The sequence below is a fragment of the Balaenoptera physalus genome (genome assembly GCF_965194825.1).
Source record: "Balaenoptera physalus genome assembly, chromosome: 14".
NCBI classification, from domain to species: domain Eukaryota; kingdom Metazoa; phylum Chordata; class Mammalia; order Artiodactyla; family Balaenopteridae; genus Balaenoptera; species Balaenoptera physalus.
Window position 1 is genome coordinate 23,684,149 of NC_138893.1, and position 25,072 is coordinate 23,709,220.

A 25,072-nucleotide genomic window follows, 5' to 3' on the forward strand; every position below is an offset into this window, starting at 1 on the left:
ATGTGAGGTGATACCTCATTGTAGTTTTGATTTGCATTTCTCTAGTAATTAGTGATGTTGAGCATCTTTTCATGTGCCTATTGGGCATCTGTATGTCTTCTCTGGAGGAATGTTTATTCAGGTCTTTTGCCCATTTTTCTTTCTTTTTTTTAATTTTAATTTTTATTTTTATTGGGCTATAGGGGATGGGTTGGGAAATATCCCTGCAAGTCATGCCCCACTAGGGAAATGTCCATTCCGATTTCCCTGGGAGAGCTCTCGGAGCTTCTTCTTTTTCTTGGAGCTGCTGCTCTCGCTGGCAGCAGCCTCTTCAGGTCCACTGCTGAGTGGCTCCTCCTTGGAAGAGAATTTCCTCTTTTTCTTGGGGACCCTCTTGTTTCCTGACTCTTCAGGGTCCCTATCTGGTTCCTCTTTGGGGAAAGATTTCCTCCTCTTGGTGAGACTTCCACTGCCAGCTGTCTCTTCAGGATCACTACTACCCAGCTCCTCCTTGGAAACAGATTTCTTCTTTTTGGGTTTGGAGGAGACAGATGGGTCTTCCATTCCATTCTCCTGAGGAGCCTCCTGGGGCTTTTGCTTTTTCTTCTTTTTGGGTCTTTCACTTGTCTCCTCACATTCCTCTGGGGTACTACTGATGTTTTCTGAAGACACCAGGGCAATCGCAGCCAGCCTTTCATTTTCCTTCTTCAAGCGTTTCTTCTCCTGTTTCTCCAGCTTTCTAGTAATCTCAGCAGCCGCTTCCTCTGCCTGAACCATTGCCTCCTTCATGATGTCCAGATTCTTTCGTGGAATCTCTCCAGTCTCATAGAAGGACAGCTGCTCCTGAACTTGTTCTCGAAGCTTCTCCCCAAATACACTGGTAGGTACCTCAGAGAAGCAATCAATTTGTGAGGCAATACTGCATCTGTTTGCCAGGTATCGGGACATGCGTTTTGCCCATTTTTCGACTGGGCTGTTTGTTTTTTTGCTATTGAGTTGTATGTGCTGTTTGTATATTTTGGAAATTAAGCCCTTGTCGGTAGCGTCATTTGCAAACATTTTCTCCCATTCCATAGGTTGTCTTTTCCTTTTGCTTATGGTTTCCTTTCCTGTGCAAAAGTTTGTAAGTTTGATTAGGTCCCATTTGCTTATTTTTGTTTTTATTTCCATTGCCTTGGGAGATTGACCTAAGAAAACATTGGTACGATTTATGTCTCACGGTGGGTTTAATTGGCATTTCCCTAACCACTATTGGTAACATCTTTTCATGTTCTCATCTGCCATCTGTACATCCTCTTCAGTAAGACGTCTGTTGCTAGGCTGTTCTTGGCTGTTCTGCTGCTGGCCCTTTGGCCAGAGGGAGCAGGCTTTTCTTGGGGCTGTTTCTGTCTGTGCCTGTTGGTATGTCTGACTTGCTGGCTTCTTCAACTCCAACGCCGGAATGTATGAGGCCAAGGAAACCTAGGGAGCTCACCGCACTGTATCTTCTTGGGTCTTGAGGTCCCTAGCCGGATGCCTCCTTCACGCCCCCTTTCAGAGTCTCCTTATGTTTGTTTTAGACCCAATGTCCAGAGTTTTTATTGTCTTGACGGGAGGAACAGGAGAAGCATGTCTGCTCTGTCTTCCTGGAGGCAGAAGGCCTGCCGCAACTTTGTGAGCAAAGAAGGAAATCCTGGACTTGTATTTACGACTATTTCAGTTATAATTTAAATCACAAGCACGATTTGAAATTTTCCAGCTCAAGTCTCAGGATCGAAGACAGACATGATATTAAATGATTGTAGAAACCACCCACCTGTTTGAAGAAAGGGTCATCACCCCCGCACTTGAGTGAACGGCTCTTGGGGGAAAACACGTGCTGTATAAGGCGCTTTAATTTGGTCCAGGGAGGAAGGCTTACCTGACATTAACCCCTGGATGTCCCTCCTGAGACACAAGAACTGGCAGCAGCTATGACTTTATAAAGTGAACCACTGAGCGCTGTAAATGTCTTCCAGGTGGCAGCACAAGAGTTTTGAAAATAATAGAACCAGGTTTATACACAGCTTTGCTTCTATCAAACCCATCACCTGCCCAATCACGTTTAAAAATGGAGACGTGTGGGCTTCCCTGGTGGCGCAGTGGTTAAGAACCCGCCTGCCAATGCAGGGGACACGGGTTCGAGCCCTGGTCCGGGAAGATCCCACATGCTGTGGAGCAACTAAACCTGTGCGCCACAACTACTGAGCCTGAGCTCTAGGGCCCGTGAGCCACAACTACTGAGCCCACACGCCCACAGCCCATGCTCTGCAACAAAAGAAGCCACCGCAATGAGAAGCCCGCGCACCGCAACGAAGAGTAGCCCCCGCTCGCCACAACTAGAGAAAGCCCACGTGTAGCAACAAAGACCCAACACAGCCAAAAATAATAAATAAATAAAATAAAAAAATTTTAAAAATAAAATAAAATTTAAAAAAATAAAATAAAAATGGAGACGTGTAACCACCAGATTTCCAGGAAAGACTCTCAGGATCACCAGCCAGAACCTGGTTCTTCAGATGAGGAAACTGGGGTTCAGAGGCAGCGTGTCCCCCAAGCAGCACCTGGTCCAGGCCTGCTCTCCCCACAACACATGGCACAGCGTGGCCTGGTGGGTTCCCCTCAAGGGCTTGTGATCCTGAGGCAGCAGGGAGAGACCCCAGAAGGGTGACCTCAAGAGTGAGCCAAATTAGCCGAGACTGAAAGCTGCTCCGTTTCTGACTCAGAAAGCTGAAAGGAAAGCCTCAAAAGCAACAAACTCTTCCCAAGTGGCTCACCTGCGCCCCAGAACAATGCTCAGATATTTAAAGGAATACAAAGAATTCAGCACCAACAATATAAAATCACAATGTCTGGCATTCAATCAAAAATTACCAGGCATGCAAAGAAGTAGGGAAATAGGACCTAATGAGAGGGGGGAAAAAAAAACAACCAATAGAAAGAAATGCAGACATGAGGCAGATGTGGGAATTAGTAGACCAGGATGTTAAAACAGCCAGTATTGATAAAACCACAAGCTCCAGAAGGTAGAGGAAACAGCAGCAGGTTAAGAAGAGACATGGAATAAATTTTAAAGATCCAAATCAATAATACGGAGATGAAAATACCATGTCTGAGACAAGAAATACACTGGATGGTATTAACATTAGAATTATATATCGCAAAAGAAAAGGTTCGTGAACTTGAAAGAGAGCAATGAAAGTTGTCTAAACTAGAACAGTGATTGGAAACCTACTGTCATCGATTTAAAAAATATGTCAACGACCTCTTCTTTAGTAGAAACTTTACATTATTCCTCTTCTTTTTGAAATTCTACCAACCACACAGAGTAAGGTTATATATTGCCCCCAATGGCATACGTTTTTTGATTGAAGGACTTTCATTGATCACCTTATCACATCTTTACAGCACAAGAAAATGCATATAAATGGAAATTTAGATTTTTTACTGTGACCTTCAGCACTGAGGTTATAAAAACGTCTTTCAGGTTGAGTTATCATTGCAATTATTATGGCTGTATAACTGGTTCAAATAGCACAAATATATTACAAATTCTGATAAATTATTAAATGCAAGAAGTAAAATTGTGTTAGAAACGCATCTCTGAATAAGCTGGAGGGGGCTGGTGGTCTGAGAACTTCAGTTAAAGCTTTCCTTTCTCCCCGCGTTTGGTGCCCAACAGCTGTCCACCTGGGGAGGGGAGGGTCTGCCTGGCTTTGTAGAGCCGGTGGGGGGCGGGGAGAGATGAAGAGGGAGCTGCGGGCAGCCCACTCCCCCTCGAAAGTCCTCTAAGTGCGCACAGTGGGTGCGCGTCTTGCTGCTTGAAGACCACTGTCCCCACCACTGCACAACCAAACCAACGGGCCTTTGTGCATCCAAGGTGCTGCATAAAAGGCCCAGGATGCAGGTGCTCGGGGCCTGCCTGGTGCCTCACGTTCTCATACCGCCCTGGGGTACTGATCCTGGACAGTCCCAGAAAGCGTCCCAGGAGTTTCTGAAAGCCCAGGATGGGCTGCGCACGAGGGGAAGGCCAGGTCCCCGCAAGGGGCGTCAGGGCCGCAAGGAAGCAAAGGAGGTTCTCGGGAAGCTTCTTCAGAATCCCTCCTGGCACTGGAAGTGCACACGACGGATGGCAGAACTGGCCTTGGAGAGGGCAGGGGCTCATTGGTGAATGATGTCCACTCCTGGAGGGCCTGCTGGGCCTGGGGGGCAGCCGGCAAGACAGAAGGCACCCCGGAGCCTCTCGCTGCACCTCGCATTTCCCCCCAGTCCGGCTCACCCGGAAACCCGGGCCGGGGGACGTCACCTCCCACTGGCACAGTGCCATCTGGTTCTCACCACACTGGCTCACTGCATTCATTGCCTCAAATACAGAAAGGGTTTAAATGAAACACTTTAATTTTTTCCATCTTTGTACTCACGTACAGCTTCTTTGGCTCTGAAACCTGCCAGCCACTGAACCGACACGCAGGGCTCAAAGTGTGGTATCTGGGGTGTGTTTCCGCAAGCGTGTTAATGCCTGGGCCCAGTTGAGAAGAGTGGCTGGATCTGGGGTTGCCGCTCAGCTCGGGACCCCTCAGGAAGCCTTGGCTGAGGGTGGGACCCAGCCTCTGAGCCTGCGTTCCGGCTTGAGACCAGCACAGGAATGACCCAGACAGGGCAGAGCCTCACTCACAGACACAGCCCCGGGGACTGGTGACATACAGGGTCGTTTCTGCTCACATGCGTGGCCAAGATGAATGGAAAACAGCTAATCTAAATAAGTGATAGATAGATTGATAGGTGGATAGGAAGGCTGGATAGATAGATGATAGATGGATAGATAGATAGGTGATAGATAGATAGGAAGGATAGATAGATGATAGATACATAGATGATAGGAAGGATAGATAGATAGATAGATGATAGATACATAGATAGATGATAGGAAGGATAGATAGATGATAGATGGATAGATAGATAGATAGGTAGATAGATACATAGAGTGAGTGAGCAGACAGACAGACAGAATGATGGACCAAAGCAGCCTCCTTTGTCCTCCTTCCTGAAGACACTCTTCCTACATCTCCTGAAGTTCAACCAAGGTCTGGCTGAGGGACTATCTGTTCTAAAAGAAATGTCTTTTTACTGACAAATCAACATCAGGCATGCTGTTTCACGCACGACCGGGATACGGCCTGCCGTGTATCTGCCTGAGAGACACGTGGTCCCCCTGACCGGAAGGGAAGGGTCTCGTCACCACTTAGATGCCTCCACAAGCTAGCGGCCAGCTCCCAGGGTTGTGAGTCGCACAGAAGGCCTTGCTGACCCCCGTGCCCTGCCCCAGCTGGTCCTATGCTGTGTGGAACGGCAGGGTCAAGGGCCACCGAGGCAGCTGGAGATGGAGGCAGACCTGGAGGACACACATTACCAGGACTGGACCTTCTGAGGGTCTGAATAAAGACGGGGGGGTGGCACTGGGACAAGAACAGACTGTGGTCAAAGGGGCAGGCTGGGCGGACCAACACGGGTACCGTCACCCGTGTGATGAAGGGACACCACGATGGCCGGGGGAGGATGGCCTTTCTGCTGCCTGGGCGCCCACAGGGGGTCTACGCAGCCCCTACCTCACACTGCAGACAAAATATCACTTTCCCACGGGCTGCAGAAACAAACATGAGAGGTGAAACAATCATCCTCTAGAGGAAAACCTAGTGGGGCTTCATGACCTTGGAAATGCACAGATTTCTTATCGGGACACAAACAGCACGGCCCATAAAGGAATACTGGGTAGATGGGACTGTATCAAGGACAAAGGAGAGTGAAAAGGCAAACCACAGGCTCAGAGAAGACGTCTCAACACCCGCTCACCGAGGACTGTCCAGAGCGCGGGAAGAACTCTGACAAACCAACTAGACAAAGACGGACCACCCGGCGGGAAGCGGGCAGAGATGTGAACGAGCACCTCACACCGAGGACGCCCAGAGGCCGTGGACAGGACGACGGGCTTGGCCTCGTGGTGACACTGAGATGGGGACATGGTGAGTCCTCTCCCTCACCCAGACTCCCGTTCCCTCCTTGGGAAAGCGCCAGTCAGAGGACGGGGCGTCACCCGGGGCGCCCCGTGTCTTCTCCTCTTTGGGCCCCCAAGTTCTGCTCTGGCCACAGGTTAACGCCTGGCTCACTCTCCCGTGCGGTTTCGAGGTATTTTCTGGTAGTAGAACAAGTTGACTACCGGTTACTCTATAGCTGCCAGAAGAGGAGTTCAGGAAACCCTTTGTTCATGGAACACGGCTCAGAACTAGTGTTCTGCAATATAATTTAGGAGAAAAGCTACGGTGGTTGGTAAGGAGTGTTCCCTGTCAGAGGTACGAGAAAGATGTACGTGTGTCCGTAGATGCATGCGGGGTGGGTGTGACACTGAGCAATGGGCCGGGGCGGTCCTGACGGCAGCCCAGGGGGACCCGCCGTGTCAGTGCAGAGAGAGGACAGCCCTGCCCCGAACCAGAGGCGTTTTGCTCCTAAAATAGCTCTTTAGGGGAAAAAAAGGAAACTTGCTCAGAATAGCGTCTACAACACCCAATTAATGATGTGCTCTCTCCGACAGCAGGAGTTTGAAAATAGGAAGCTGAGGGGTGTACGGTGGGCAGGCTGCCTGGGAACCAGCATTGCACGCAGCCCTGGCGTCCCACGGCCCGCCCAGCCCTCAGGAGGCGCTGCTGCTTCGTTCACTCCGGCAGCTGTCGAGCCAACTGCAATTTACCCAGAAGGTCCCGGAACCCCGTGCTACGGACACAAACTGCCTTGCTTAGAATCTGCTCCAGAAATTCAGGTTTGGTTTTGTCCCTCTTGCTTAACCAGCATATACTGTGTATCAGTAAAAAAATACACTTACAGTTACAAAGTGCAGTCATTAGTGAGATTTTTGTAGAAAACTGACATTGTTATTGTAAACCTGAAAGTTTCAGCTCCCTGACATTTTATCCATGAAAACTATTTATTCGCTTATTTTTGTTTCTTAAATATAAGATTTCTTAGCAACATGACTATTCGTCCCAGCAAAACAGACCGTATTCCTTTGGGGAAGGGGGTCCGTGGTTAAGCTGTGGGCACCCAGTGTGAGGGGCAGACAACGTCCCGACGCTGTCCACATCCTAATCCCGGGTCCCGTGAGCACATCACCTTCCACGGCCAAAGGGGTCTCGCCAGCGTGGTGAAGGTTAAGGACTCTGAGATGAGGAGATTCTCCTGATCATCCCTGCGGCCGCATCTAAGCACGTGAGTCCTAAAAGCAGAGAGCCTTTGCCAGCCGAGGTCAGGAGACCGACCTGAGCAAGACTAGACCACGTTGCTGGCCCTGAGGTGGAGAAAGCAGCCCCAACCAGGATGGACACGGCCTCCAGGAGCTCAGAATGGCCTCAGGTCACACAGCACAAGAGGACAGGGACGTGGGTCACAGGACGACAAGGAAGTGAATTCTGCCAACAAACCGAGTGAGCAGGGAAGCGGCCCAGGACCCAGGGGAGCCACGGGCCGCACTCCGGCTTAATGCCCTGCCGCCCCGCCCCGCGCCCCCGCCCCGCGCCGAGGACCGTGACCCAGATAGCGCAGCAAGTCTGTGCTGCTTCCCGCGCCTGGTTTGTGGTGCCTGTTCGGGGGGCAACAGAAGATCAACACACACTAGTCCCCAAGGGGCCGAAGGGCTGCAGCGTCCGCTTTCGGGCGGTGCCCGCGTGTGGGCAGAACCACTGGTGCACCGGGCCCGCACCCTCTCTTCCTCTGTCCCCTGGTCACAAGGAAGTCCCCTGAGGCCACCATGTGAGCAGGGCGGGAGCAGGCGGTGTGGCCGGGTGAGGCCGCGGGCATTCGGGCCACGTCCTCCTGCAATTCCCCTGCATCCCGGGCCCCTCGGGCCCACGTCCCCGTGAGGACTGAGCACGGCTGTGCACGCCTAACCTGACGGCCTGGAGGGCTGGACGACCCCCAGCTCACGATGGGCAGCTCGGGCCCCACGGCAACTCGGAGGCCATGTTACATGTCAGTCTCCACGAGGCCCGGCAGCGGGCTGCACAGTCCCAGCAGCGAGGGGACCGAGTCCTCTCCACCACAGTCCGAGGCTTCTCACTGAGCTGCCCTGAGAGCAGTTTGAAATGTGCCTGGGAGAAACACGGCAAATGTTTTTCTAACAGAAAAATAATTTCTTTAGTCTAAACATGTAATTTTACTAAGAAGAAAAAAACCCGATCTCATGAATAGCCAGGTGACTGAAAAAGATTTCACGGTTCAGAAATAGGCCCTATGTTACATGCAAGAATATAATACATTATATTCAACGGCAAGGGCAAGAATATCATTCATAAGTACCGAGATGATTAGCTGAAAGGGAAATAAATCTACGGAATACTGACTTTCTAACATGAAATTCTAAATGGATTAAGAGAATTAAGGGCAAAAAATCAAATCATTAAAACTAGTGAGGAGAGGAGAAATGAACATTTCTCAAATCTCTGGAGAGAGGATTTTCTAGGCTTAAAGAAGATGAAAGGAATTCACACAAGGAAAGATCAATAGACTCCACTGCATTAACATTTCACATCTCTTTATTACCAGTGTGATGCAGTCAAGAAGCTAAAAAGAAGTTGAAACACTATTTGCAGTGAATACAACAAAAAAGTTAGTGTCTTTACTATATTAGAAGATTGTGAAACTCAATAGTAACATTAAGTCACAAGATTAATAGGTAACTATCAAAAGACATAATTTGCAAAAAAGGAAAGAAAAGTGATTTTTAAAACATATGAGAAAACTTCCTCTGCTTAAGATGTAGAAAATCACGAGAGAATGTTCCTCCCATCCTGAAAATGAGAAAGAGCCACCACATAATCTACCAAATCATATCTTTCTTTGGGCCCAGAAAAATTTAGGTCCCAAGAGAACCAGACGGTGACAAGCCCATCCAAGGGAACAGAGGCACCTGAGCTGGTTCACCTCTGGCAGAGATCAGGGGGAAGAAGAAATCAGCTCTAATTTCAACACGTTTCCAAGGGCTGAATGTGGGTTGGCACATCAGTCTGGAATCGCTGGAGCCCAAATTTGAGGAAGGCTGAGGGCAGGACAGAGGCTGGAGGGGTTCCGCTACCCCCGTACCCTGACCCCGTGGTGCAGGATGCAGGAGCAGGCAGGTGCCACTGGGAGGGAACCAGACACTCCCCAATTCCAGGCCCCTCTTCCACGCAGAGCAGAAGCCTTAAGCCACTAGGAGGAGAGCAGCAAACCCGCTTGTCCTCAGGGTCACGGGGAGAGGGTGAAAGGAAAGCCCCTCTTTCCCTTCTGCCCGGGAACTAGGAGAAGACCCCTGCCTCTAGGGTAAGAGTGGAAGCCAAAAACACCTGCTCCTGAGGAGGGAGAGGGAGGCCCTGGGGGGGTTCAGGATCCTGCAGTGACACAAAGCAGAGCTCGGCGGCTGGGGGAAGGGGTGGGAAGGCTGAGAAGACCCCCCTCAAGTTCAGGCACATGGGCCTTGATTCCTCTAAGGCTGGACCAGTAGAATGAAGACCCCCTTCCCCCAAACAAGCTTGCACTGGGTACAAGCAACAGCAGGCCAGTGCTGGGGGAGGGGCCAGGGTGCAGAAAGAGACCCTTCTGTGGTGCAGGTGTGCAGAGCGTCAAAAGCTAAGCGTGGAGCGGGAACATAGAATAACCCCTCCAACCCCCGGGCACCACACTGCACACAGCACGAGGCCGCCACCGCTGGAGGGTAACAACAGAAACAACACGCCCCGACCCACACTGCTCCTGCCTGGCTTGCCTCAAACCCACACCCTAACCCAAGAAGAGACGTGCCCGTTTCTGGGCATGATATTTTTTCCCTCAGCCCCCACTGTTCTTCCACAGACAATGTCTGACATTCAATCAAAAATTATGAGACTCAGAAAAAAGCAAGGAAAACCACCCACTGTCAACAAATAAAGCACTCAATAGAACTAGATTCAGAGATGCTAAGTTGTTGCAACGACCGGACAGAAAATTTAAGTAACTCCAATTCTTATGTTGAAGCATCTAGTGGAAAAGGTGGACAACGTGGCTGAAAAGATGAAGAATTATGGCAGAGAAACGGAAACTATAAGAAAGGCTCCAATGGAAACATGAGTAATAATAAACATGCTTTCGGAGGTGAAGAATTCTTTGACTGGCCCATCAGTGGAATTGACAGCACTGAGGAAAAGACTCAGTGAACACGAAGATAGGCCAATGGAAAGTATCCAGTATGAAACACAAAAAGAAAAAATAAAACAAAACAGTCTCTAAAACCGTCAGGCAATATCAAGCAGCCTAACATACGTACAGGTGGGGTCACAGAGTAAACAGGGACAGAGGACAGGTGAAAAAAATGTATAAAGAAACAAAATGACAGAGGATTGTTCAAAATTAATAAAACATGGGACTTTCCTGGTGGCACGTTGGTTAGGAATCCGCCTGCCAATGCAGGGGACACAGATTTGAGCCCTGGTCTGGGAAGATCCCACGTACCACAGTGCAACTAAGCCCGTGCACCACAACTACTGAGCCTGCACTCTAGAGCCCACGAGCCACAACTACTGAGCCCACGAGCCACAACTACTGAGCCTGCGCACCTAGAGCCCATGCTTCACAGCAAGAGAAGCCACAGCAATGAGAAGCCCGCACACCGCAACGAAGAGTAGCCCCCGCTCGCTGCAACTAGAGAAAGCCTGCACGCAGCAACGAAGACCCAGCGCAGTCAAAAATAAAATAAATAAAATAAATAAATTTTAAAAAAACCCAAAAAAACCCAAAAGCAAACAACACAAAACAGAAAATAATAAGTGCTGGTGAAGATGCGGATAAATCGGAGCCCTTGTGTACTGCTGGTGGGAACGTAAAATAGTTCAGCTGCTTTGGCAAACAGTCTGGCAGTTCCTCACACAGTAGGATACACTACCCACCAACAGCAGAACATGTAGTGCTTTCAAGTGTACATAAAGTATTCATCCAGACAAACTATATACGGGGCAATAAAACAAATCTCAACAAAGCTAAAATAATTGAAATGATTCAAAGTAGGTTCTCCAGCCCCAAAGAAATTGAACTAGAAATATATAATACAAAGATATCAAGGAAAAATTTAAATACTTGGAAATTTTAAAAACACATTTCTAAATAACCCATAGGTGAAAGAAGAAATTAGAAAAATATTTTGAACTGAATGAAAATAAAAACATGATATATCAACATATTTTGGACACAACTAAAGTGGTAAGAGAGAAAAATTATGACAATAAATGCTTGTATTAGAAAATAATAACTATCTCCAATCATAATCTAATCCTAGTATAAACTTCCATTTTAAAAACATAGAAAAATTACAATAAAGTAAATGCAAAGTAAGCAGAATAGAAATAATAAGGATGTTAGTAGAAATCAATAAATTTGAAGACAGATACACAAGAGAAGAAATTAATGAAAGGTTTTTTGAAAATAATAATACTGACCAATCTCTGCAAAGACTGATCAGGAGAAAAAGAGAGACAGAGAGAAGACCACTGCTCACCTATTGGAATGGCTAAAACAAGGAGCCTGCCCACACCAAGTGCTGGCGAGGGTGAGGGAGACCGGGACCTCTCAGACGTGCTGGCGGGAATGCAAATGGTTCAACCCCTTTGGAAAACACTTTGGTAGTTTCTTAAAAAGTTAAACACACACCTACAACATCATCCAGCCTGGGTGTCTGCCCAAGGGGAGTGGAAGCATGTGTCTGTACAGAGCTTTGCACAGGAATGCTCCTAGTAGCTTCCTCTGTAATAGAAAAATGTGGAAGCAACCCAAAATCCAGGCGCCAAACTAGGGTACATCCATACAATGGGATACTGCGCAGCAATAATAATAATAATAATAAAATATTGATACATGCAACAATAGATCTCAAAACAATTATGCGGAGCAGAAAAGGTCAGATCTAAACAGAAACATACTATATGACTGCATTTAAATGCAATTCTAGAAAATATAAACTGGTCTATAATGACAGAAGCAGATCAGTGGTTGCCTGGCGACATGGTGCGTTGTCAGGGGGAATAGGAAGGAAGGGATGCAAAGACGAAAGAAAACTTCAGCTGTGATGGTCAGGTTCACCATCTTGACTGTGGAGACGGCTTGGCAGGCGTATACACGTCAAAACTTATCCTATTTAACCATTAAAAAAAGAAGTTTCAAAGCCATACATAATAGGCTAATTGGTGGTTTTGGTATTACTGATGAGACAGGTTAACTGGTATGGTTCTTTTGGAAAGCAATATGATGATATGAAATTTTAAATCTTAAAAGTGCTGCTAACTTTTAACCTAGGAATTTCATATCTCGGATTCTATCCCAAAAAGATCATTCTAAATACAGAGAAAACTTTATGCTCAGAAATGTTCAACGCTATGTTATTTATAATAGTGAAAACAACCTCAATACTTATGAATTAAGTTGCTGCACAAGGAAATATTATGCTTAATAAGAATTGTTCTAAAAGGGAAAATGAGTATCTCATGTAAGGGGAAGAGACAGAAGACAAAACTGTAATTGATAGGATGATCATAACAATGTAAAAAAAAACAGAAAAAAGGAAAAGGAAGATATTCCAAAATTTTAATAATTTGTCTTGTGGGTAATAATTTACCTTGGAAGAATGTGATTATTTTTTATCTTTTTTCTTTTCTAGATGTTTTTAAAGTTCCCATAATGAGAATGTATTTGTTTTATGAAATTAAAAAAAACAAAACAAAACCGTTTCATAGGGACTTATCCATTGGTGGCACAGTGGATATGACTCCAAGTTCCCCATGCAGGGGGCCTGGGCTCGATCCTGGTCAGGGTACTAGATCCCACATGCATGCCACAACTAAGGAGCCCACATGCTGCAACTAAGGAGCAGGAGAGGAATAACTAAGGAGCCTGCCTGCCGCAACTAAGACCCGGTGCAACCAAATAAATAAATAAATATTAAAAAACAAAACCACAAAGCCTATTTCATAAAGAAAACACAGCTGACGGCCTTTTGGAGCTCAGAAGCCATCACTGTCCCACCAGGGCCCTGAGCGGGCGGCTCGGGCTTGTAACGGGGCGGATGCTGGGTGGCCTGGGGGTTCCCCGGATAGGGAGGAAACCACTCCTCCCTCGTCAGTGGAAGGTGTGGACCTGGTGCCTGTGTTTCTGAGCCTTGCCTGTCACCGAAGAAGCCGCCTCCTCTGTCTTCTCCAGGTTTTCTCCAGCAAATATTACAGTTGCCCCAACCTGGTGCCATGACACCACCACGACGAGGATGCCCGCGTGGGGCTCTGGGGCTCTTCTTGCTCTTCTTAAATTAAACTAACATCCCTGAAAATGTGAAAGGGTAGGTGCTAAGGCCAGTTTCAGAGCTGGGTTCCCCCTCCTTTGGACGAACAGGAAAATAACAATAGATGAATAAAGGAATGAAAGTCAATGGAAGGTCTTCTAGGCTAGGCAGCTCTGCTTCACAGAGCAGAGGCGATGCATGGGGATCAATGGTCGAAAGAGTCTGAAAAGCAGTAGGGCCGTAAGACGCACTTTCAGAGGACCACAGCCCTGTTTAGACCGGTGATGCTGGGTGGATACGCCCACGGGGGGGGGGGGGCGGGGGAACGCACTGCCATGGCACCGCATCAGTGGGCCGTCGGCGGCTTGCCAGGTCCCTCTCTGGGGCGCTGGGCAGGCTGTGGACTCTCCAGTTGGGTCAGACTCCAACTGCCTGAGACTGTCCCCCCAGCCCCGTGTCCCGTGGGGCCTGATCCCACAGAGGCCCACGTGGAGAAGCGGCAGCGACGGGCCTGGTGAACCACCCAGAGTCCCTGCCTCTCTGTCTGGTAAACGCCGCCAGAAGGTCCTTCTGGCCTTGGGTTTTGCCTTTTCTGCCCTGAGATCAGAGCACAGTACAAGCCAATTCTGCTTTTTAATAAAACTCTGAAATGCATGCATCAGCTACAACACCAGGGGGCCTGCCCTCAGATGAACCTCAGACTAAACGTGCAAAACTGTGGCAACGCCCCTCTGTGCTTTAGGAATAGCCCAACTCTTCCTGAACGGAGTCCATCTCCAGAAGACAAACGACCTACAGAAAGGTCTGTCTGGGGGGACCTCGGCATGAATGTGACGGGTTCCAACGCCCTTCCTGTTCCGACCCACCCCCATCATCCAGAGGGAGTGCCGGAGCTCAGGTGACATCCAGCAGCACGACGCAGACACACGCCCCTCCAGACCACCAGCCTCCTCCCCGGCCTCGTGCCCCTGCCCCAGTGCCCACCGCCCACCACCGGCGGACGCGCACACAGAGTTCTCCCAGGCAGGAAGGCCCGGGTGGTTCTTCAAAGCCAAAGTCATACTGGGTCAACCAACCACCAGGGAGGCAGAGTTCTAGGAAAGGCAGCGGCTCAGAAAGACTGTATGTCACGGAAAACGCCACTCGGGATGCGATAACGCTCACCTAGCAGGGGAGCTGCTGACGGGTGCGGCTCCAACCTCAAAATCACCAGCCCACACTGCATGAAGGTTACCTGAATCCACAAGGTCTCTCGGCCTTGAACCTTCCGGACCTCCCTGTCGAGTCCCAGCCTCCATCCTGAGTGGGACAGAATCCCCAGTGTGGAACGGCCTTCCCTCCGCCAGGATTGGGCTTCGCTTTGAGGCCAGGCTGCCCTTGACCCCATCCTCTGTGTCTCTGATGTGGTTTCCCACGACTCCCCCCGTCCACCACCTGTCAGCTGTGCCGCTTGGAAAGCGACGACCACGGGTCTGTTCTGAGGTGGCCTCCTGAGGTGTCTAAGGGGTGGCAAGCGCCAGCCCAGCGCCCGAGGGCCTCGCGAGCGCCCGACAGGGCAGTCCTGTGGAGGGTGGGAGCAGGGCGGGCAGCACGTGGGCCTGGGGCTCTGAAGCACAGCTGGCCACGGGGTGCGGGACCCACAGCCAGTGCTTCTGAGGCGGAAAACGCACCTGCTCGAAGGAGGAAGACTGGGGATGACAGCCTCAAAAAGAGGTACTGTCGCTGTGGCCGAGTGCTGCACTTTCCCAGTCCCTGTACTGAAGAGGGCTGTTTCGGGGTCCGAGTGCAAACTTAACATAGCCACCCACTTCACATCTGGTTTGACTGTCTGGAAACTAAGGAGCAGGGAAAACCAGAAAGATGTGGCATCTGCCCTGAATGGGATTCCCAGTTCACAGGAGCCCATGGTCCAGGTCAGCCTCCAAGAACGCCAGCAGGATGCCCACGCTTCTCTCGCGGCAGTGAGCTCCACGATCTGGGGGCTGACGAGGAACTCTTCCTTCTTCCCCAGCTCCCTGGCTACGGGACTGCCACCCGGTTGGCCCCATATTGTCAGGTAGGATCTCAAGGTGGTGGGTCTTCCCGGGGTCGTCTGCCGGGTAACAGGACCGAGTCAGGTGCATGTGGCGCTTGGATTTAATAGGCGAGCCTTCAAAGCATCCCAGAACCAAGGAAAGAAGGCTTAGATACAGACGCGCACGGCCCTCGGCCTTAGGAATGAATGCACCATCCTCTACAAGATATGCATTTATCTACTTTCTGAAATCCCCAGAGCAGCTCAGATGAAGGCTGGCCTTCCGCTGGCAATGTTGTAGAGATAAACCGAAGTCACGCCACGGCCAGCCTTCCTTTTCTGTTGTGCTGCTCTCCTCGGGAACTAGGGTAGAATTTACAACTGATCTGCTCAAAGGCTGAGATCTGCTGAGAATATCCTCAAATCTACAACTTGGATCCGGGTTTTGAACAAATAGCAGAATCAAAGGCAACAGTATTTGCAGCTGTAGCCCACTTACACAGCTTCACAGTGAGCCTCATTCACAACTCAGTACATATCAAAACAGTTTATGTTTGACCAAATTACCTGTGATGTTCTTTCCACCAAACCCTGCCAGCCCCAATCAACCTCTGACTTTCTCTGAACTGGAGAGACTGAGGCACAATGTAATAACACCCGCTTCTTTCAAGGAAAAATGTTGGAAATCAGGTAATAAGCTGTAACACCTGAGTTCCTGGCATGAGAAGCAATGTCAACGGACAGATGGTGATTCTTGATTAAGTTTTAAAGAGAAGACAGCATCCCTCCAAAGGGCAGGAGGGAGCCATGAACACACCTGTTATTAAAAAAGAAGACAGGGCCCAGGAGCCCCCTTCACCCCACCCCAGCCAGGACGAGGGAGCCGGCGGGGCCTCCGGGCTGCGCCCGGGGTGCTTGCCACACCCAGCACGAAGGGCGGGCACAGCCAGCATCCCTCCACCCCACAGCTGCCGGGAGGACAGGCTCCAGCTCTGAGCGCGGATCAAATAAACCCCGTGTTTAAGAAGAGAAGCCTAGTGCCCGGAGGGAGCAGGCCCAGCCCTCCCCCAGAAGCACTCGGGAGCACAAACGTACAAAAGGCAGATCGAACACTTTCTTCCGTGATGCCCTCTGCACAGGTAGGATAACGTATCCCCTCCCTCGCCCCCGTGAACTTTCCGGCTACATCCGTGTGCACGCTAAACGCAGAAGCCAATTCAAATGGGATAAACCCCTGCAAAAAAGACCTCAGCCCCAGCTGAACACAGCAGAGCCCCTGCAGCGTCCAAAAGCGAAGCACTTACACCCGGAGCTCCTCAGTCCCTGCGCCTCTCCTCCGTGTTCATCTGACCCTGGGAAGCGCTCTCAGCTGTCTGCGCTCAGCCCGGCTTGTGCAATCAGCTCGGAGGGTTCTGTGACTCAGCAAAGCGCTCAGCTCCTCTTTTCAGATGGAATTTACCACATGGTGGCTACATCCAGGGGGAGGGACCAGCTCCCGGCCGTTTCTAAGCAGGACCGCTAAGCCCTCCGGAGCTGGAGATGCTACACGCACACAGGGCGAGCTCCATTCAGAGGCTGCGGGGATGGCGCGGGCGGGGCCGGGGGGAAGTGATGCCATGTAGATGGGAATCTGAAAGCGGCTTTTCTCTGTGCTCACACAGGAGGGGAACCTGGACTCGGCTGGTCTGGCCGCATCCTCCAGGAAAAGGCAAGTGAAGGACGGACAGGTGATGCTGACGGCTCCTGCCACCGTGCTCCCCTCCGTGTCCGGCACTGCGGGACAGCACTCCGGTCCCTTTCCCTTAGAGAATCCCCTCTGGATTCCATGTAGCTATAAAGTCAGCAATATGAACTTCCACTTCAAGGGTATTTTTGTTTTAATGGTGAGGTGATAGAAGGCATCAGTATCCATTAAACTCTGAAGAATGAAAACACAGAAATGAATCCAATACGGCTGCACGAGCGTGATGGATGGGCACACGAGCTCGCCCTCCGTCATTCCAGCCATATTCCGTAACGACCCTGCTCGGGAGAAGCAAAGTGCAACCTCACCGGTGCTCTCGAAAAGGCAGGTTCTCCATGGCTTCCAGGCTGCAGGGCACTCAGAGCCCAGCTGCTCTGACTGGTCAAGGAGACAGGACTGGGGTGCGGGGGCCTTGCACACACTGCCCTGCAGGACACGCTGAGGCCGCACGGGAGTGCAGGGAGGGCACACGAGATCGGGACATTTGCCCACGATCACCCCACTGGCAGGGGCTGGAGCCAGGATCCAAACTGGGGATGGGGAGAGGGCCGTGGCTCTGGAGACCAAGATCCGAACCCTGCGAGGGGCACGCCTGGGCCCTGACACAAGAGCGCCCCCACCCTGTGTGATCTGCTCAGGCCCTGCGCCTGGCCCCATCTTAGGGCGGCTCCACGCAGGTGAGAGGGAGACAGCAGGTGGTGACCCTTTGAAAGTGCGTGTGCTTTAACCCGGAAACGTGACTTCTAAGAATGTATCCTGAGGAAGTGATATCGTGATGGCGTTTGTACAGGTTTTATTTAGCAGATACTTTTATAGCACTTAGCCTGTGCCAAGCACTGCTCTGAACACCTTAAATAAAACTCAGTGAAGGATAATTATGACAACGTTGCCCATAACACACCAGTGAACAACTGGAAGCCTCCTAAATGTCCAACAGGTAATTTACATAAACAAGGGACGCACGTGTACCCCAACACAACGGCACCCTTTAACGTGGCATGAGTGTATGTACTGACACGGAGACACGTAAACAACATATTGTTAAGTTTTTTAAAAGTCAGCTGTAAAATGTGTGTATGGTATGACTTCATTTCTATTTTTAAAAGTAAGCGTGTGAATTAAAGACAGACACATAGACCAATGGACTAGAATAGAGAGCCCAGACATAGAATAGAGAGCTCGCATACGTGGTCAAATCATTTTTGACAAGGGTGCCAAGACCATTCATTAGAGAAAGGATAGTCTTTTCAACAAAGAGTGCTGGGAAAACTGGGTATCCACGTGCAAAAGGATGAAGTTGGACCTTACCTCGCACTATATACAAAAATTATCTCAAAATGGATCAAGGACCTAAATCTAAGACCTAAAACAATAAAACTTTTAGAAGAAAATATAGGACAAAAGCTTCACGACATTGGACTTTAAAATGACTTCTTGGATATGACACCAAAGGCACAGGTAACAAAAGAAAAAAATAGACAAATTGAACTTCATGAAAATTTTAAAAATTTTGTGCATCAAAAGACACTATCCACAGAGTAGAAAGGCAACTTATAGAATGGGAGAACATATTTGCAAATCATATATCTGATAAGGGATTAGTATCTAGAATATAGAGAGAACTAAAACTCAACAACAAAAACACAACTAGATTAAAAAATGGGTAAAGGACTTGCATAGACATTTCTTCAAAGAAGACAGACAAAAAGCCAATAAGCACGTGAAAAGATGCTCAACATCACTAATCATCAGGGAAATGCACATCAAAACTGCAATCAGATCTCACCCTCACGTCCATTAGGATGGCTACTAAAAAACATAAAGCAGAAAACAGCAAGTGTTGGTGAGGATGTGGAGAAACTAGAACCCTTGGGCCCTCATGGCAGGAATGTAAAATGGTGCAGTCTTTTTGTTTGTGGACATAGTACAGTCCTCTACTTACTTAGGACTTTTTAAAGTGTCTTTCAAAGAAGTTGTATCATTTTCTCCAAAAGGTTTGGCACAACTTTTGACACACTTATCCCTTCGGTGCTCCTGTCGTGACAGGCATTTGTGTGTGTTACTGTCACTGTCATCACATAACCAGCAGGAAGAGGGCTGATAGGAACACTATTGATTCTTTTATATTGACCTTGTGCCAGCAACATGCTGAAATTTCATTTGTTCCAATAGTTGTTCATTTCTACATTCTCTTGAGAAGGGCAGTTTCGTCTCTTCCTTTCCAATCTTCATACTTTCACATTGTTTCTCCCATGTTCTTGTGCTGGGTAAGACTTCCATACACTGTTAAGGAGAAGTAATGATATTTGCATCTTTCTCTTGTGTTCTTTCTTGAAGAGAAATGCTTGGTCCCCCATTACGTACCACATTTGCTGCAGGATTTTGGTAGGTTCCTTTTATCAGGTTAAAGAATGTATCTGTATTCCAAATTTGCTAAGTGCACAGATTTTTTTAAATTGTAAATGGGTACTGCAATTTATCAAATGCTTTTCCTGCATCTGTTCGAATGATCGCACTGTTTTCTCCCTGTCCTTCCGGAGCTGGCCTGTGTCTGCTTCCGTCCCGTCCCACCCCAGGATCACCTGCCTGGACCCATCTTTCCATTCCTCCTGACTGGGAGTTGGGATCACATCATTTCAAGCCTCAAACGAGGGAGAGGCACAGACCTGGCTCTTCAAACTCTCCCTAAAATGTTTCCCCAGCCGGAGGGAGCCGAGCGAGACAAGGTCCCCGGTCCCCTCTTGGTGCCGGTGGGTACGGCAGTCCATGCTCAGGCGGGGTCTGAGCACTGCGCCAGGGCCGAGTCCCAGTTCCCCCAGCAAAGTCTTGCCTCCTCTTTCCTCTCCCACGTGGGCATGAAGGTGCGGTCCCCTGGCCCTGGGACAGCAGCCCCCAATCCCACCAGTAGCCACAGCCCCTGGCTCCCAGCTCGGCGGGGGGAGCGGGAGGGAGCAGAGGGCAGCTTACCCTTCTGACTCCCAGATCCATTCTCCCTCCCTCCTTTCTTTCTCTCCCTCTCCCTCCCCTGTAAAATGAGCTGGGGAGAATTCCGGTTACTTCCATCCTGCGTTCTAGGGCATGTGGGAAGGAGAGAGTCTCTATCTTTGTTGGCTGTCTCGCCAGCAACTCCATTTACTTCTTAAGTAGCAGCTCTACCCTGACACAAAAAGCTTTAAAAAAATGTCCACTTCCCAATACCCTCTGGTTCTCCAGGTAAAGTCACCTTTCTCCTGGAATCTGAGCCCCGTGGGTGAGCCCGGCAGGAAGAGCGGACGGGTGGGCAGCGGTGGAGCCTAGGAACCCTGGCCGGGCCCCTGCTCCGAGCCGCAGCTCTGAGTGCCCACCTGCCTCTGCCCTGCGGCAAACTCGCGGCCGCCACGCCTGTCCTGAGGCCCCTCTTGCAGCTTCCTGGAGACCAGGCAGCTCCGGTGCCATCCTTGAGGTCAGACCCCCTGAGGGGCTGCCCTCCAGGCCTGGGGAGGGGACAGCACAGAGCCACTGGGAGGGACAGACGCGGAGGCCGGAGCCCCTGGCTTCCTCCGCAGGACAGCTTGATCACCCGTGTGTGGCCGTAGTTACCGCGTACAACACAGGCTTTCCCTCAAAGTGCATGAACATCGGTGTTTTCAAGGTCCCTCCTGACTTGGACAAATGATCATTCACACCTTCATCCTCAGTAAGCCTCCCTCCAGGAAGGAGGAAGACTTGGCCAATCTCAGCTCACATCAGAGGCGAGACACACCCTCCGCGGGCCCAGGGTGAGCCAGCGGACGCTTCACCCAGGCTACCGCCCGACCCGCTCCTGGGATACCGACCTCTCTGCTTGCTGGGCCCGGCAGCACCAGACGCCTCCGGAGGAAAGCCGGCTGGGAAAGAAGGGCTCTGCCCCCTCCTGCGGGGAAGTCCAGCAAAACCAAAGAATGTTCTAGCACGGGCACCACAGCTGAACCACAACACGAGACAGAAGCTAGGTCATCTGGAGCTGGGCCGGCGGCTCCTCGGTGGAATTCAGGGCCGAAGTTCTGTTTCCAAGCGCTCCTCCCATCGGGACCAAACGTGTCTTTCCAGCAGCCTGTGTGTCCCCGCCCCACTGCTTCGCGTGCCTGGTTTTATGAGTCTCTCCACACACGCATCCACATAAAAGCCCGTGTGACACATGGAACACGTGAGGAGGATGGCAGGGAGCACGTCTGCGGCTTCACCTGGTGGATCCAGCGTCTCCGAGCGCGTGTGGGGCGCCCCCCTCCCCGGGGCTGACCTGAGCCTCGCCGCCCCCCGCCCTCACGAGGCCACGCACGCCGCGCACCTGGGGCCCCGGCACACCTGTGCCCTCTCTGTAGGTAACACAACCCCGGGCGTTAACTTGTTCCAGAGCCCCTGTCAAGCACATCAGACATTAACTCCTCGGTCCCCAGTCTGCATTTCCACCCACAGATGCTAAGCAGATCCTTCACCAGGTGGAAGCAGCCTTGCACCTGAAATCATTCCCAATCTGCAGCCCAGGCCCTGACCACGCCCGCCTGCCTGCTGCTCTCACGAGAGTCCGAATCCCATCGTCCGCAGACGATGACGCACACTCACCATCACGCAGCCCCAAGGCACCTGCGTTGGGCCCTCAATCAATAACCGTGGGAAGGGTGGAGGCGGGGCTTACACGCAGGCGCTAGGATGGAGCTGGCAGAGCCCCTCCCTGGCCCAGAGCGGCCCGCAGCGCGGTCCTCCTGCTGGGGTGTCACTCGACCCCCTCCCTGTGCTGCAGGCCCCCCACCAACCCGCGCGCTGCAAACACAGCACCACTGTGCTCGACGCTAATGGGCGCGTTTGTCCGAAGCCACAGGAAAGAATGGGTGCGTTCACGCCGGGTCAGTGAGGTGGGCGGTTGTCCCAGGCTGCAACTGCACAGAACGCCCCTTTCATGGGGGTTAAAAACACAGGACACAGCTGCCCTTGTTCCCGCCATGGGTGCCCAGCCCCAGGGCCCACAGCCGGCCGCGTGAGGAAGAGGGAGAGATGGCCTCGTGTGAGGCCACAGACAGGCCAGGAGGGACACACGCAACGGCTGGGAGGGTGACTGCCAGCTCACCGTGCCAGCGGGGGTGCGAGCGCTGTGCTTTGTCCCCTCTGTCCTGAGACAAGCCAGCGAGGCAGCCACCGGGCGCCGCGGGTGTCCTGCCGCACGTCCCTCTGTCCATCCTCCCGCAGCTCAGCTCCGTGGGGCCCACCCAGAAGTGTGCACAGCAGTGACCAGCTGCCAACAGCCCCCACGTGGTGCCTCCCGCACACCCCTTCCCTGGCTGTCCTTCCCGGCCCCGATCCTGTTCCCTGGGGTCCCTTCCTAAAATACACGCCCCACACACGGGCCTTGTCCCGGGGCTGCCTTGGGGAGGGAGGACTCTGGGAGGGTCTCATTTCAGAGAGCTGGTGCCAGCCGTGGCCGTGGAGGGCAGCCTCAGGGGGATTCTGGCACCCAGGGTGGGATTCTGACGCTCAGGGTGGGATTCTGGAGGCCGAGGTGGGATTCTGGAGCCCAGGGTGGGATTCTGGAGCCTCAAGGGGGATTCTGGAGCCCGGGGTGGGATTCTGGAGCCCAGGGTGGGATTCTGGAGCTCGAGCTGGGATTCTGGAACCTCAGGGGGGATTCTGGAGCCCGGGGTGGGATTCTGGAGCCTCAAGGGGGATTCTGGAGCCCGGGGTGGGATTCTGGAGGCCAAGGTGGGATTCTGGAGCTCGGGGTGGGATTCTGGAGCCTCAGGGGGGATTCTGGAGCCCGGGGTGGGATTCTGGAGCTCGGGGTGGGATTCTGGAGCCTATGGTGGGATTCTGGCACCCAGGGTGGGATTCTGATGCCCAGGATGGATTTCTGGAGCCCAGGGTGGGATTCTAGAAGTGGACTGTTCATCATCAAGTGGGGTAAGTGCCCCACTGCTGGTGGACATGGGCCTCGGATGCAGCAGCCTCATTGGCGGTGGATGGCGACAAGGGGCAGGTGGGAGGTGGGAGCAGCAGGGTCCCTGCGGGGACTGTGCAGTTAGCCAGCTCGGTGGCCTTGCACACAGGAAGTGACGGGGACAAGTGGATAAAGAAGATGTGGTTTATATACACACGTGACGGAATACTACTCAGCCACTAGAAGACGGGTACGACTGAAACATAACTGGGAGCTGGTGCTCAGAAGCCAGAAACCATGGGGGAGAAATTCGCCTCGTCACCGGTTACCAGCTCTAAGACACGTCCCAGACCCCCAGCCCACGTGATGAGGGGGTATCGCCAGCAGGATCAGGAATAAATGTCCCCCAGTCCCTCCCCAGGGGCCTGCAGCTGTCGACCGCAGTGACGCCCGGGGGAGGCTGCGGATATGGGGTCTGAGGGGACGCTGACACCAAAGGACCCTGAACGCCATCCTGGGTCCCCAGGTGCAGAGCCGCGAGGGGCACCCTCCGCAGCCACAAAGCCTCTGTGTCAGGTTCCTGGATGGAGGAGTAAGCCCGCCATTTGGGAAGGGCAAACAAGCCCGGGACGCTCCCCAGCCCCGGCGGAATGGTCACCCAGAGGAGGAGTCAGCGTCAGAGATGGGCCCGTTGTCCCACGTGACTCGCCTGGACGGCCCCTCGGTCACACTGAGGGTCTGAGCACCTCAGACGTGGCCCGGCGGGGTCTGCAGTGAGCTGGATGCAGTCTGCTCGCTGCCAGTCGGCCGGGCCCGGGAGCTGACACCTGGCTGCTGACCCGGCCCGAGCCTTCTTCCTAAACCCCACCGCGTGGGGGGCTCCATGCCGTTTGCTCCTGCAGGAGGGGCAGCAGCGGTCCTTCGGGGCCTCGCCCAAGGCGGGGCTGCCCTCCTGCCCTCCCCATGGTGGAGACTTTGGGACCTCCTCTCCTGACGGCCCTCAGACCAGCTCACGTCCACTGTCTTGCCGGCAGCGTGCTGGTGGACCCGGCACATGCCGCGAAGGCCCCAGCATCCTACACGCGTGCGGGGGGCAGGGGGTGGGATCCCCACCGCTACTCCGGTGCCGGCGAACGGCTGTTTCACTGCACGTCCCTGAATCCCCTTTGCACTTAAAGGCGTCACCTTCTTGCTACACAACGTGATATCCCAAATCCGACAGAACCCGCTGCAGAAGGGGGGCACCCATGTACCTTAACCCGACATCAAGAGACCCTGAGGAGACCGTCAATAGATCAAAACTTAGTGCCGAGAAAATACAGGACTGACTAATGCGTGAAAGACCCTCTCCACAGATGCCAAAGAACGTCGCGGAAAACTACCGACCAGCCCAATGCTGACTTGCGTTTATGCAGCTGAGCGACCCGGTCACACACCCTCAGAGAGGCTGGGGTCCTCGGGCATGGAAGGGCCTCTGTCCCGTCCTGCCAGGGACCATGGCAGCCACCAAGTCTCATTCGTCTCATCAGCCCCCCTGCCCACCCCCCGGGCTCGGAAAACCTTCTGTCTGCAGGCTGCCCTGCTGAAGCCTGAGAGCTTCATGCAAAGTCGGGTGGAAAGCTGGAGGAAATGTCCCGGAAGGAGGCGTGGAAATAGGTCATTGGACAGTGACACCCCCCCCCGTGGACCCCCCTCCAGCAGCCCGCCTCCCTCCACACGCTGCCAGGCTCAACCAGAGTCTCTCCTCCCACACGGGAGCCTCCAGCCTGCACCACCTGCTCTGTGAAGCCCCCGTGCCCTCGGGGGTCTGCCCCCCTTCCAGCCCCTGACCGCACGCAGGCTGGGGACGCCGGCTCCAGGGGATGAGGCCCAGGTCGGACATAGGCTGCACGGAGGGATTCTCCCCAGTTCAGAGCGCTTTCAGCTGCAGGAGCTGCCGTGCGGCCAAGCCTGGCGAGTCAGCCCGTTTCAGGGCAGCAACCTGGAGCATCTGCTCTCGCGTCGCGAGCGGCGGGGACCAGCCTGGGGGTCTGTGAACGGGTTCTAGCCCAGCCGGGCACCGACCACGGGCTCGGTCCTCCGAGAGCCGCACGCGGCAGAGGACGCAGGGCA

General features: G+C 52.2%; 1 protein-coding gene across 6 annotated transcripts in view; it reads right to left on the bottom strand.

The window, feature by feature from the left end:
• Window positions 1–25,072, bottom strand: part of JAKMIP3 (Janus kinase and microtubule interacting protein 3) — a 104,509-nt gene that overhangs the window by 66,336 nt on the left and 13,101 nt on the right. The window contains exon 1 of one of the 6 annotated variants that reach the window (XM_082424096.1): window positions 16,634–19,099. The exons of the other annotated variants lie outside the window; for them this stretch is intronic. The gene's annotated coding sequence lies outside the window, so the exon portion shown is untranslated. Of the gene's footprint in view, window positions 1–16,633; window positions 19,100–25,072 lie in introns of those variants that run through there. 6 annotated transcript variants of the gene reach the window in all.